This window comes from Trematomus bernacchii, unplaced genomic scaffold, assembly GCF_902827165.1.
Source record: "Trematomus bernacchii unplaced genomic scaffold, fTreBer1.1, whole genome shotgun sequence".
Taxonomy (NCBI): domain Eukaryota; kingdom Metazoa; phylum Chordata; class Actinopteri; order Perciformes; family Nototheniidae; genus Trematomus; species Trematomus bernacchii.
The window spans coordinates 34,062-48,251 of record NW_022987911.1 but is presented as its reverse complement, the minus strand read 5'-3'; positions in this window follow the sequence as shown (position 1 = coordinate 48,251).

Genomic DNA, 14,190 nt, shown 5'->3' with positions numbered 1-14,190 from the left:
TTTCAATTAATATTGGGAGTCATGTCGTTACTTTGTTGAGAATGTGGCCATGTAATAAGCGGGATAATTTGCAGCGACTTGGTCATTATGGGGAAAAATAACACCCAGGGATCAAGATCCCTCCGCCATGCGTCGGGATCTTGATCTGCCTGACAAGGCTCCATTAAAATATAAATATTTGTAGTGAATTACTGAGTTTAGGCACGTTAATAACATTTTAATGAAGTTGAATACAGTATATTCATATTTGTCAGTGATTTCATGTCAATTCGGCGAACATAAACATAAATGATCGTGGTGAAGATGATGATTAAATTAGGATTAAAAATCGAGAGCCGGCTGCATTTCCTCTCGTTCGTTTTTTTCGTTCGTTGTTAAATAACAACATGGTGATGTTTTGTAAATTATTACATGTCTTATTTAGCACAGACTATGATCCTATCCGTGACATATGGATCTTAACAAAGATCCGCTATACATTAGTACCAGACATACTGTACATCCAGTTTACTGTATCGAAGTTGATTTCACATGAGCTCCAGTGTGGAACCCCACTGCACCCCCTGGTGGATCAATGATCCATTGCAGCTGGCTTCACAATAATTAAATGTATTTATCACGGGGGCGGTATCAAGTCAGACTGGGGGCCGGCTCTTCATCACGAACCGATCACGGGCCGATCACGGACCAATCATGGACCAATCACAACCCTCGCGTTTCAAACTGTCTGAAATAAGATGCTCCATCTGTAGTCCTCCATCGGCCATCATGGATGCAACTACTAGCCTTACTGAATTGTTGTCTAAGTTTTCTTCTGAAATCATTTTATTGGGTGATTTAAATTGGGACAGGCTGAGTGATAAATCTTCACAGTTTAAGCAGGTTTGTGATTCTTTGAACTTAACTCAGCTTATTGATAGTCCCACTAGAATAAACCCTGCCAAACCCAATAACGATACCCTAATAGATGTCATTCTAACAAATGCAGCTCATAAGTATGTGTCTGTTGGTGTTTTTCCTAATGATATCAGTGACCATTGCACTATCGCTTGCGTTAGGAGCACTAAGTTGCCCAACGCCAAGGGCCTTATTGTGCTCAGGCGCTGCTTCAAACACTTCTCTGAGCAGGCTTTCCTACACGATCTGGCGGAGGTTAAATGGACCTTCATAGCGTTAATTCCATCTGTCGATTTTGCCGTCCAATTTTTTATTGATCACTTTTTATCGATTATTAATAGACATGCCCCCCTTAGAAAATTCAGAGTTAAGAATAGGAACACTCCATGGTTTACTAGAGAACTATCTGATCTCATTCATGATCGAAATAAGCAATGGTCCTTAGCTAGAAAGTCTAACACTAGTGATGACTGGCTTCTTTTTCATGTCCTCAGAAATAAATGTTCTGCCCTTATTAAAAAAGCTAAAGCTGATTACTATCTGAGCTTAACCACTGATTGTTTTAATGACCATTCTAAGTTCTGGAAAACAATTAAATCACTTCAGAACAAGAAGGTTTCTAGTTTCCCACAAAAACTGAAGGTCAGTGATTCTTTTATTTCAGATTCAGATGGTATGTCTAATGCCTTTAATGCTCACTTCAAAAAGGCTGGTCACATTTTTGATGAGCAAAGTCATGACTCTCTAAATGGTCGTACTCACAGCCATAGTCAAGAGATGAACTCCCCTGTTTTTGATTTCGCTTATTTCTCGGTCTCTGAAGTCTTACAGGGTTTGCACTCGATTGATCCTAAAAAGTCTGCCGGGCCTGACGGCCTTGACCCGTTCTTTTTAAAGATTGCAGCTCAGATGATAGCACAACCAGTAACTGATAGTCTCTCCCTGTCCACTCACACACTGCCAGCTGTGTGGAAGCAAGCTCTGGTATCGCCCCTCTTGAAAGCTGGTGATCCCACGGAGTTGAATAACTATCGTCCTATCTCAAATCTTTCTGTGTTATCAAAGATTCTTGAGTCCCTTGTTTCTACTCAGCTAAAACTCTTTTTAAATTCACACAACATCCTTAACCCTATGCAATCTGGATTCAGATCAAAGCCCAGTACTGTGACTGCCAGTCTGAAAGTCTTAGACGATATTAAGGCTGCTTTGGATAAGAAATCAGTTTGTGTTGTATTGTTTATTGACCTAGCCAAAGCATTTGACACTGTAGATCACCACATTATGTCTAATGTTATGTTGGTGTCTCGTTTCGGTCACAATGCCATTTGCTGGTTTCAGAGTTATCTAACCGACCGTACTCGTCAGGTTGGGTAGTACTGTCTCTGACCCTGTCACCTTGGAGAAGGGAGTTCCACAGGGCTCTATTTTGGGGCCCTTGCTCTTTTTATATATGTAAACAATATTTGTAATCAGATTACATTTTCTACCTATCATATGTATGCTGATGACACTATTGTATACTCATGTGCTCCTTCTCTGGATATGGCCGTTTCCAATTTAAAATCAGATTGTATCACGCTGCAGCATGCACTTCTTGATTCCAAACTGCTATTGAACAGTAAGAAAACCAAAGCAATGCTTTTTGCTCCCAAGTCAGCGTCCTCCTCTTACCTCTCCATTGACACCCTTGATGGCGTCTCCGTTGAGTTTGTTGATACCTACACATATCTGGGCTTTTGGTTGGACAGTAATCTGAACTTTAAACACCATATTGAAGTTTTAACAAAGAAATTGAAATTCACTCTTGGCTTCCTTTACAGACTTAAATGTTGTTTTTCAATTTCATCCCGTAAAAGGTTGGTCTCTGGCTTATTCCTGTCCCAGCTGGACTACGGTGATACAATCTATAGATTTGCCTGTCCCACAGTTTTGGCCAAACTTGACTCACTTTACCATGCTGCACTGTGATGTATCAAATGCACCCTATAGGACTCATCATTGCACACTGTATAGCCTAACTGGATGGTTTCTTGGAGTCCTTTTATGCTGATTGGTTGATTAGGTGTGGTTTGAAAGCTGATTGATTGATTAGGTGTGTTTTGAAAGCAAAAATTCACATGGGGGCTAATATTTTTGACCAACCCCATTAGGTGTGGTTTGAAAGCTGATTGGTTGATTAGGTGTGGTTTGAAAGCTGATTGGATGATTAGGTGTGGTTTGAAAGCTGATTGATTGATTAGGTGTGTTTTGAAAGCAAAAATTCACATGGGAGCTAATATTTTTGACCAACCCATTTTTCACTATATTTGATATAAAGCAAGCCTAAAAACTTATTTTATGATCCAAAATGTACCAAAAGCTACTAAGTAGCACTGGTGAATGTTTGATTATATCAAGTTTTATCAATACTGGAAACATTGGGAGGAATTTTAGGAAAATGTTCCATAACTCCTGGGGGGCTAATAACTTAGGCCTCAACTGCATGTGCCAGATTTGCTCCAGTTTGTAACTTTTACAACCTCAGATCCAGTGCCTGGATATGGGTCCAGGTTCCTGCTGTGCAGACTGAGGCTGGAAAAAGGAGTCTTTCTTATTATGGTCCTTGGTCTTGGAATGACCTTCAATCACGCCTCAAACTGAGGGCACTTGTCTCTATAGCATGTTTTAAATTTAAGTTGTCTGAAGTCCTCACCACCAGCTGCTCTTGCAGTAATAAGTAGTGCACCTTTCTTACTAATGTGCTCAATGGAGAGACTTATTTTCGTTTTTTTGTTTACTTGGTTGTGTTCTCTGTATTTTATATGTCTATTATGTGTAAGAATGTGTAACGTTGCTGCCTTCTTGGCCAGGTCAGCTTTGTAAATTAGATTTTGTCTCAATGTTTTTAATCTGGTTAAATACAAAAAAAAACGATCGTCTACGGTTCTACTTAATCATATTTTTTCCCCCTGCAATCTCTTTTATAATGTTGTCCTTCAGCAATTATTTTTATATTTGCTTAACCCTCCGGTATCACTGTGGACGTTTTTGTCCATATGGGTCATTTTTCACGTTTCATTTTGCAATAACTTTTGTTGTGTTGGTGCAAATGGCCTGATTTGTTTGTAACAAGGCTATTTTCTCGATCTATTTTGGAATTCCAATTAAGAAAATATTCAAATCGGTCTTTAATTCACGCTGTAACAAATCGACTTCGCTTATTGACCATTCGAGACAAAAATGTCTACTGCAAAAGACTTTGATAAAAACATTATATTAAAATATTTTTTTCACCACTTTCTTGGGTTCAATCTTTAAAGCAACTTCAGCCCTGATCAAAAATACCAAATATTGAATCATTGTCAGGATTTTAACCCTTTAAATGCCATTTTAATCATGAAAGCGCTGTTGTTTTTCATGATTAAAAACAGAGATAATGAGTTATTTTCCATGTAAAACATATCTGGGGAAAGGCTTATTTTTTTTATAACAGTCTTGGATATGTCAAAGATTAGCAAAAACATTTATTTTGGTGGATTATTAGTTTTTGCACAAAATCAGATTAAACAAAAAACTCCCACATTAGCCATTCGGGACAGAAACGTCCCATTCACTCCGATTATAACCACATCTTTTGATCTCTCCACCATACCGCTATATAATCATGCATTTTGTCAGGGTTTTATTTTGGAGGAAAATAGTTCAATTTGTCATTTTTACTGTATATCACCAGATGTGACATTTTACCATTGAATTACATGCTTGTCATTTCTTGGTTTCTGGGCCGTGTGTGTGTGTGTGTGTGTGTGTGTGTGTGTGTGTGTGTGTGGTGTGTGTGTGTGTGTGTGTGTGTGTGTGTGTGTGTGTGTGTGTGTGTGTGTGTGTGGTGTGTGTGTGTGTGTGTGTGTGTGTGTGTGGTGTGTGTGTGTGTGTGTGTGTGTGTGTGTGTGTGTGTGTGTGTGTGTGTGTGTGTGTGTGTGTGTGTGTGTGTGTGTGTGTGTGTGTGTGTGTGTGTGTGTGTGTGTGTGTGTGTGTGTCAGGCCCGGCTCCAGGATGAAATGACTGAGGGGGCTGTTAAAAAATCTGAGGGGGCGATTTCTTTTTCACAACAACGAAAAATACTGGCAATGTCATGAATTGACACACCAAACTTTTTTCCTTCTCACTTCTCTACAATCTCTTTGCTTCTTTATTATTATTCCGGATTGACCCCTCTCATTCTGTTCTTTTCCTCTGATCTTTAATAATAAAGAAGCCATTATTAGATGGCTGCACTTTGGTTAACAGACTAACATTGATTTCCTCAATTTATAAATTGACAGGCTCTGTAATTATACCATAACCTTTTCTCCTCTATCCCTTAACTCATCTTCCTATACAGATTTACTTACTTACTAACTATCTACTCTAGTCATATCCAGTGCTTGAATTGGAATAAAAAAGGTGCCAGTACTCTAAATCAGCAACTGTTTCAAGTCAATTTATTTATACAGCCCAAAAACAAGTATTTGGCTCAAAGTCACAGTATATCCTAATGCTGTTGGGTTTGTCTCTTTACTGTATATTTTAGAAAGGCTCACTGTACTTAAACAAAATGACTCAGGGTGCATCTGAGATTAGAGGGGGTGCAGGGGTAAAGTGCTATTTTTATAAGTGGGGAGTGGACCCGACACCCTCTAGGGGGTCCTCACCTCCTCTAGGGGGGTCCGGCGGCATGCTCCCCCGGGAAGATTTTTTTTTAAATATTGAAGTTAAAAGCATCAATCTGGTGCACTGAGAGCAACATTAGGAGATGGATACATCTCTCAACACCCATATGAAACAGAATTGTAAACAGATTTTCTTTTTCTTTATGGATATTTTACAAATCACTCCCCTTTTAAACTCTATTCTTGTTTTACTGTCATATAGTATTTCATTTTTAGTGAGTTCTACAATGAGTTCCTAAATTCTTAGTTATATCTGTCGTAACCTTACAATGAGTTCCTGCTGTCCTCACTTGTACCTGTCTTTAGGCGCGTTCACACCAAGTACTTTTCCCACAGTAGTTCATGAGAACTTTAGTTCATGAGAGCTCTTTTAGTTCTGATGAACTAAAGCAGATTGCGTTCACACCAAAATGAGTTCCTGGGGGTGGATTAGGCAAATGAGCCACTGACGTCACTTCTTCTTCTTCTGCTTTGGGTTTACTGGCAGGCCGCAAACAACTTCACGGCGAGTACAGTAGGTGGCGGTATGCACCTTAAAGTTGCAATTCGCCAAAAAACCCACAGAAGAAGAAGAAAAAAAACGTCCGCTTCCGCTGTATGCTTCTGTTTACCTTCCGACCTCAGACACGGTATGGAGTTGACGTTTTGGTGGTCGTGTTATACAGCTTCGTAACTGAGTTATTTAAGCCAATAACTCAGCCACAAATACAAATACAGATCAACCATTCAAATGCAATAGAAATGCTGAGTCGGAGGCGAAGGCGGTTAAGAAGCCTTAACAAAAGGATTGGACGACGAAAAGCACACGCTATGGACATGTTTCGCCGTAGGACAGCTGAGGGTGATGGCCGTTATCACGCCCAAAGAACAGCAATGGTACGTTCAGTAAATCACATTAATACTATCTAATGTAGGATTTATGGAGTTATGTAGGGCTAATTTGTGTCTTTGTATGTGTTCCAGATATGCGAATACTACGGAACGCGTCGTGTCCCGCACTCTCTCTGGGTGAACAGTAGAACCTCGGCCTGGTGGGAGAAGGTGGTGCCAACGTACACCAATGTGCAGTGGATCAAAGATTTCCGAATGTCCAAGGGCTCTTTTCAACTCCTCTGTATTCGCCTGGAAGCAACGTTGGGGAGACGCAACCTTAAAAAATCGCCGCGGGGCAAGACACGCGCACAGCCCTTATGAGGCATCTGAACAGCCCTTATGAGGCATCTGAACAGCCCTTATGAGGCATCTGAACAGCCCTTATGAGGCATCTGAACAGCTCTTATGAGGCATCTGAACAGCCCTTATGAGGCATCTGAACAGCCCTTATGAGGCATCTGAACAGCCCTTATGAGGCATCTGAACAGCCCTTGTGAGGCATCTGAACAGCCCTTATGAGGCATCTGAACAGCCCTTATGAGGCATCTGAACAGCCCTCATGAGGCATCTGAACAGCCCTCATGAGGCATCTTAACAGCCCTTATGAGGCATCTGAACAGCCCTTATGAGGCATCTGAACAGCCCTCATGAGGCATCTGAACAGCCCTCATGAGGCATCTGAACAGCCCTTATGAGGCATCTGAACAGCCCTTATGAGGCATCTGAACAGCCCTTATGAGGCATCTGAACAGCCCTTATGAGGCATCTGAACAGCCCTTATGAGGCATCTGAACAGCCCTTATGAGGCATCTGAACAGCCCTTATGAGGCATCTGAACAGCCCTTATGAGGCATCTGAACAGCCCGTATGAGGCATCTGAACAGCCCTCATGAGGCATCTGAACAGCTCTTATGAGGCATCTGAACAGCATGGAAATTGTAAATTGACAATAAAGCTGATCTTTTGTACAGTGCATTTGGTTCTCTCTTTTATTTACCACAGTCAACAGACACAATTACAATAGTGCAGACACACCTTAGTGCAACGATGAAATGTCAGTATCAAAACAGTACTCCTACTGTATATTTGTATATTAATATGAGGATATTATTATGTTAAATGTGTGTTAAAGACAATGGGATGAGGTTGAAAGCTCTTTAAAAAGCTTTTGTATACCATCTTTACTGTGATAAATACATACATGTTAAGCATACACACCTGAAGAACTACGTTACACACACACAGGTTAGTCTGTGTACCGCTGCACTGCTGCTGGTTTAAACAAAGACAGTCATGATGCTAGTGCTGTGCATGTAGGTTCTCTTTTATTTATCAGCAGCAGATCAATAAGTGTCAGTAGTATCAAAACAATATAATAACAGTGGCAATATATATATATATATATATATATATATATATATATAATAACAATAGGTAGGCTCAGCAGCAGACACACCTTAGTGCAAAGTTAGGTGTCAGTATTAATAACAGTGGCATATATATATAATCACAATAATACAAAATGAACTGTCTCAGGTGTAGGCAATTTGGGGTGAAGTGTCTTGCCCAGGGACACAACGACATGCTGACTGCAGTGGGGTTTGAACCTGTGCTCCCCTGATCCGAACACCAACGCACCAGACCACTGCACCACACGCCTCCCAACAAGTCATTGTACAGTTTATCAACGACGACAAGTTTTTCATAATTTTTGTATTGAAGGCCTGTTGGATGTAATCAGCTCGCTTAGCACTGCCAGAAGCCCAGCCTGAAAGGTATTTTGTTGCTCCACCTCGATTCCTGGGCCTTGTGTGAATGCAGCAGCCGTTCGTCGTGCATCTCCTTGGCACGCAGGTCCTCATTCTCCTTGCTGACCATGGCACGGCGGGCCATCGCCATGATGGTGTCAAGGAAGCTGTCATCGCGTGCCCACTTTCCTAAGGTGAAATATGCAAGATACAAGATCAGTTTAATCGCAACAACGAGACAACATTGTCCATCATTGGACATGGTGCAGGCAGGGACAGTGTACAACATGCAGGTGTAAAGTAGAAGATAAGATAGGATCAAATAATATCAAATAAAAAATAAATATCAAAGTGCCCTTATTTATTGTTTTGTGCTTAATGTATGCTTGAACTTTGTTTTATAGGGATTAGTGGACATCAGTTAGATGTGTAACCTTCTTTCAAGGCCAGAGTAGTTACAGTGTAAGTGGATTGACATCTAACATAACATGGCTGAGTACAATTATAACAATCAATAAAAAAAAGGAAAAATAAATTGAATTTCAATTACATTTCTACTTAAATGAGCAAAAATATTAGAACATCAGTCTTTGTGGCATGCAGGTAATCAACTGTTTAAGCTTTTACCATTAACATGTAGAATGAATGTTGCAAATGACTTGAAATTATAGCAACTAGGTAGCATTATGTCCAGCTAGCATGCTAATTGCTAACGTTATATTATCGTTTTATCCCGGAGGGGAAAACTAGTTTCCAATCCTGAGAGAAACACCTCGCCTGAAACACACAATTAGTGCCATGAGTTAGTGAAGCAAATTACAGAACATTGCACACTTATTCACAAGTCAAAACGTGTTCATAGCGGGGACGGCTGAGAATAGCTAGCTAGCTAGATGTTGTTAGCCAGCTTGGACCTATTATAGCAAGTTCTAGCATGGCTCGCTCGATCTACTGAGCAAATAAAAGTACATCTAAGACCAGTATTGTGCAGATTAAAACAGTGCAGTGCATGTATTTTATTTTACCTTCGTAGTCGTCCCGACATGACTTTGCCAGGTCTGCTAACTTTGCTGAGCCACAGAAACTGCATTCAGTAGAAGCTTCTGAATGTGGCGCTTCACGTCCTCCGAGTAAATCGCCAAAAGAGCAGACACATCCTCATCAGTCCACCGCTCCGAAGATTTATTTAGTGTTGCTATAATAACTGCTTTCACAAAAGTAATCTCTTCGGGTGCGCTGGCCCGAAGCGAGCAAATACAATGGCCGCTTACAAAAAAAAATTCAGAGTCAAACGGGCGTGGTTTGCATTCCGCACAGCCAATCAGACGTACGAACTATTTTCTCCCACAACAGTCCCTGCTCTCTAGCAGGGACTGAAAAGCGGGTCGGACGAACTAATTTGAGCTACTTTAGTTCCTGGGGCTTTTTGGTGTGAACGCAAATATATCGTAGTTCTGATGAACTATTGTGGGAAAAGTACTCCAAAGTACTCCGGTGTGAACGCGCCTACTGACACACAATGTGTTCCTAATTTCAACACTTCCATCTGTCTTAAACCAGTTCCTGTTTTTAGCTAGTTCCTGATTTACTATATTGCCAATGTATGGTTTCTGTTCCTCTGGAAAGCGGGCGTAGCTTATCTATCCATCCAGCCCTGCCATAGTGACAGGTGATGAAGTGTTGTTGAACTGTCAAGATCCTATAAAACCTATACGCACTCTTGCCCCTGTGCGCACTCTTCCCGAATACTCTGTACTGAGACCTGTGCCTTATTTGAAGCTTAAAATGAAGAACCAGAAAGACAAATCTGTTTCCACCATTTTATTGATTGATCATTGTGATTGTGTATCTCCACAGTATTGACTAGGTCTAAGATTTCCAGAACAGTGCTGAACCTACAGGAAGAATAACATGTACAGAGGTCAAACCTTTGTCCAGCAATTTAAACTGCACATACATATTCTCTCATAAGAAATTAAGCCATGGCTAAATCTGGTAGGCTACATTTGATGGTCTCAAGTGCTCGTGTTAACTAATGTGCATGGTCCCTTCTTGAATAAATACAACTACATAATAAAAAATACAACTTTCTCTCTGACAAACATGCTTTTTCTCTAACTCCAAGGCTTAGGCCTATGTGTCATGATTTTCTTGCTACAAGTAGTTGGTAAATACCTCAAGATGAAGCAGGATGGCATTGCGCATTCTCGCTTTCCAGCGCTGGGAACGGCGTCTTTCCTCACGGGATTTGGTTTTCTGCAGCTGGTTCCACTTCCATAAGGCACACAGTATTGCAGTCTTCATAGCCTATATCTCAATATCTCCGTCGTGGTTGAGATATAGATCAGAGGTGTGCCTGGACCTTATATAGGCTGTCAGGTCCCTCATGATTCGGTAATTGATTAGAAATTCGGTACAGGTGTTTTGTCAAAGAAATGTGACTTGATGACCTATCATGTCGTTAAGCCTACTAGTTTAAAAAGGTAAACATACTGTGTATAGTGTATAGACAGTCATTGGGTTTTTTAGGCTTTTGTGTGTGTGAATATATCAAACGTATTGTTTTTACTTCGGCTGTGACTTTGTGTGTGCTCAGGATGAGTTTGGCTGTGTATCCTAAACAAGGAAACAACACCTCCACGGAGCTCAGCGCGATTCACAACGTCCCGACCAATCAGAGCACACTGTGCTCACAGGGAGGGTGGGGGGTGGAGCTATTGGAGCTACAACGAGCCGTTAAAGGCAGAGAGTGAAATTCAGTGAATACACGTAGTTTACAGAGATGCTGTTTGAGAAACCAATGTGAGTTTGGAGAGATGCTGTATGAGAAACCAATGTGAGTTTGGAGAGATGCTGTTTGAGAAACCAATGTGAGTTTGGAGAGATGCTGTATGAGAAACCAATGTGAGTTTGGAGAGATGCTGTTTGAGAAACCAAGGTTCAAGGTTCAAGGTTCAAGGTTCTTTATTGTCAATCTGACATAGCTACAGAGTAATTATGCAGTTGAAAATCTTATGTCACAGGCTTCTCCAACAATGCAACATAATAACATAACATAATAACAATAAGAGCAAGAGCAATACAAAAATAATAATAGTTATAAAAATGAAATAAAGTTATGATGTGGAATAGTGCAGTATGAGTCTATATACAAGTTATTGGAATGATATATATATATTAGGTATTAGATACATACTACTGAGTAGCAGTTGAATGTTTGAAGTTGTTTCAACAGTTCAATTTTTTAACAGTCTCACTGCCCGCGGGAAGAAACTGTCTCCGAATCTTCTTGTCCTTGCCAGGATGCTGCGGTAACGTCTGCCAGACGGCAACAGAAAGAACAGTTTGTGGCTGGGGTGATGGGGGTCTTTGATAATCCGTAGTGATTTCTTCCTGAGCCGCTGGGAGTAAAGGTCCTCCATGGATGGCAGCTCCGTCCTGGTGATGTGCTGTGCAGTTTTCACCACCCTCTGTAAAGCCTTACGATCGAGGTCGGTGCAGCTGCCGTACCAGGCCGTCATGCTGCCAGTGAGGATACTCTCTATCGTGCACCTGTAGAAGTTGCAGAGTATCCTGGAATCCATTTTGAACCTCCTCAACCTGCGGAGGAAGAAGAGCCGCTGTCGAGCTTTCTTAGTGATGGTGGTGGTGTGAAGAGACCATGTCAGGTCCTCAGTGATGTGGACCCCAAGGAACCTGAAGCTTTTGACTCTCTCCACCGTAGTCCCATTGATGGCGATGGGGGCGTGTCCCTCTCCCTGCTGCTTCCTGTAGTCCACAATCAGCTCCTTTGTTTTGCTGATGTTGAGATGGAGGTTGTTCTCCTGGCACCAAGATGTCAGGTTTTCGACCTCCTCTCTGTATGCCGTCTCGTCATCGTCTGTGATCTGGCCGATGACGGTCGTGTCATCAGCAAACTTCACGATGGTGTTGGAGCTGTGTGTGGCCACGCAGTCGTGGGTGAACAGGGAGTAGAGGAGAGGGCTGAGCACGCAGCCTTGAGGGGCACCGGTGTTGAGAATCAGGGTGGAGGATGTGATATTTCCCACCCGCACTGCCTGGGGTCTGCCCGTCAGGAAGTTCAGGATCCAGTCGCAGAGGGCGCTGTTGAGTCCGAGGTCTCTGAGCTTGATGGCCAGCTTGGAGGGCACAATGGTGTTGAATGCTGAACTGTAGTCAATGAACAGCATTCTCACATATGTGTTCCTCTTCTTCGGGTCCAGGTGTGAGAGGGCAGTGTGGAGGGTGAGGGCTATGGCGTCGTCTGTGGACCTGTTTGCTCTGTAGGCAAACTGCAGGGGGTCCAGAGATTCAGGGAGGGAGGAGGTGATGAATAATTTGACTAACCGCTCAAAGCACTTCATTATGATGGAGGTGAGTGCTACTGGGCGGTAGTCGTTGGGGCAGGTGATGATTGTCTTTTTGGGGACAGGAATGATGGTGGAGTGTTTAAGACATGTGGGGACTACAGACTGCAGCAGGGACCTGTTGAAGATGTCTGTGAACACCTCTGCCAGCTGAACTGCACACACCCTGAGAACACGGCCAGGGATGCCATCAGGTCCAGGAGCCTTGTGTGGGTTAACCCTTTTAAAGGATTTACACACATCTGCCCTATTTAAAACAAAAGGGCAGTGTAGCTCCTGGTCCCTCTGTACCTCCACAGCCTGGCTGCTCTCAAAGCGTGCAAAAAAACTGTTTAGCTCATCTGGGAGAGATGCGCACGCAGACACTCCCGCAGCACCCCCCGCTGCTCCTTTGTAGTCAGTCATTGTCCTTAGTCCCGCCCACATATTCCTAGTGTTACAGCCTTTGAAGTCAGATTCCACCTTCTCTTTGTACTGTCTCTTTGCATTTTTTATTGCTCTCCGGAGATCATACCTAGACTTCCTGTACTCCTCCAAATCTCCCGCTGTGTGCGCGAGAGTGCGCGCTTTCAGTTTGCCGCGCACCTCACCGTTTACCCAGGGCTTTTGATTTGGGAATGTCCGTACAGAAACCTTCGGTACCACGTCATCGATGCATTTCCCAATGTAGCAGATGACAGTGTCCGTGTGTGTGTTGATGTTATTGTCCTCAAACACACTCCAATCCGTAGATGCAAAGCAATCCTGCAGTGCTGCATCTGACTCCTCGCTCCATCGTTGTACTGTCCTTGTTATCGGTCTGTCCCTTTTAAGTTTCTGCTTGTAAGCAGGCAACAACAGTAGTGAGATATGGTCTGATTTGCCGAAGGGAGGGCGAGGGAGAGCCTTATATCCATTCCGGAAAGGGGAATAAACATGGTCCAGTATGTTTCCCCCGCGCGTCGGGAAGTTGATGTGTTGGTAATATTTTGGCAAACCAATGTGAGTTTGGAGAGATGCTGTATGAGAAACCAATGTGAGTTTGGAGAGATGCTGTTTGAGAAACCAATGTGAGTTTGGAGAGATGCTGTTTGAGAAACCAATGTGAGTTTGGAGAGATGCTGTATGAGAAACCAATGTGAGTTTGGAGAGATGCTGTTTGAGAAACCAATGTGAGTTTGGAACAATGCACAATATAAATCTATTCTAGTAGACCTCAACAATGGAATTATGATCAGTGGAAATGGCCATGACACCTCTCCTTTAAATAAATAACAATAATCTTTGAATTCATATTTTTATGTTTGTGGTATTTGATGTCCTTTCTTGTTGCAGCTGATAGTGGAGACCCAGGGTATGACAACAACTAATATTTATTATGAACTGATATATCTCTCTAAAAAGGTCAAATTTAACTTGTTTTGCCTCAATCTTGATACAGGGTACTTATTATATGTTATAGTTTGGATTCCTAAAGCTTGTAGTCTACCATCCCATCATTCAAGGGTGGTTTTCACTATAAGTAATGTTTTTTCTTTAGGCGGAGGTAAGAATTTACCTTTTTTTGCTATGTTCCATCTGAATTTACTCTGACTGAGAAAAATCTATATTGATTCTGACACTTCTACATCCAACTCA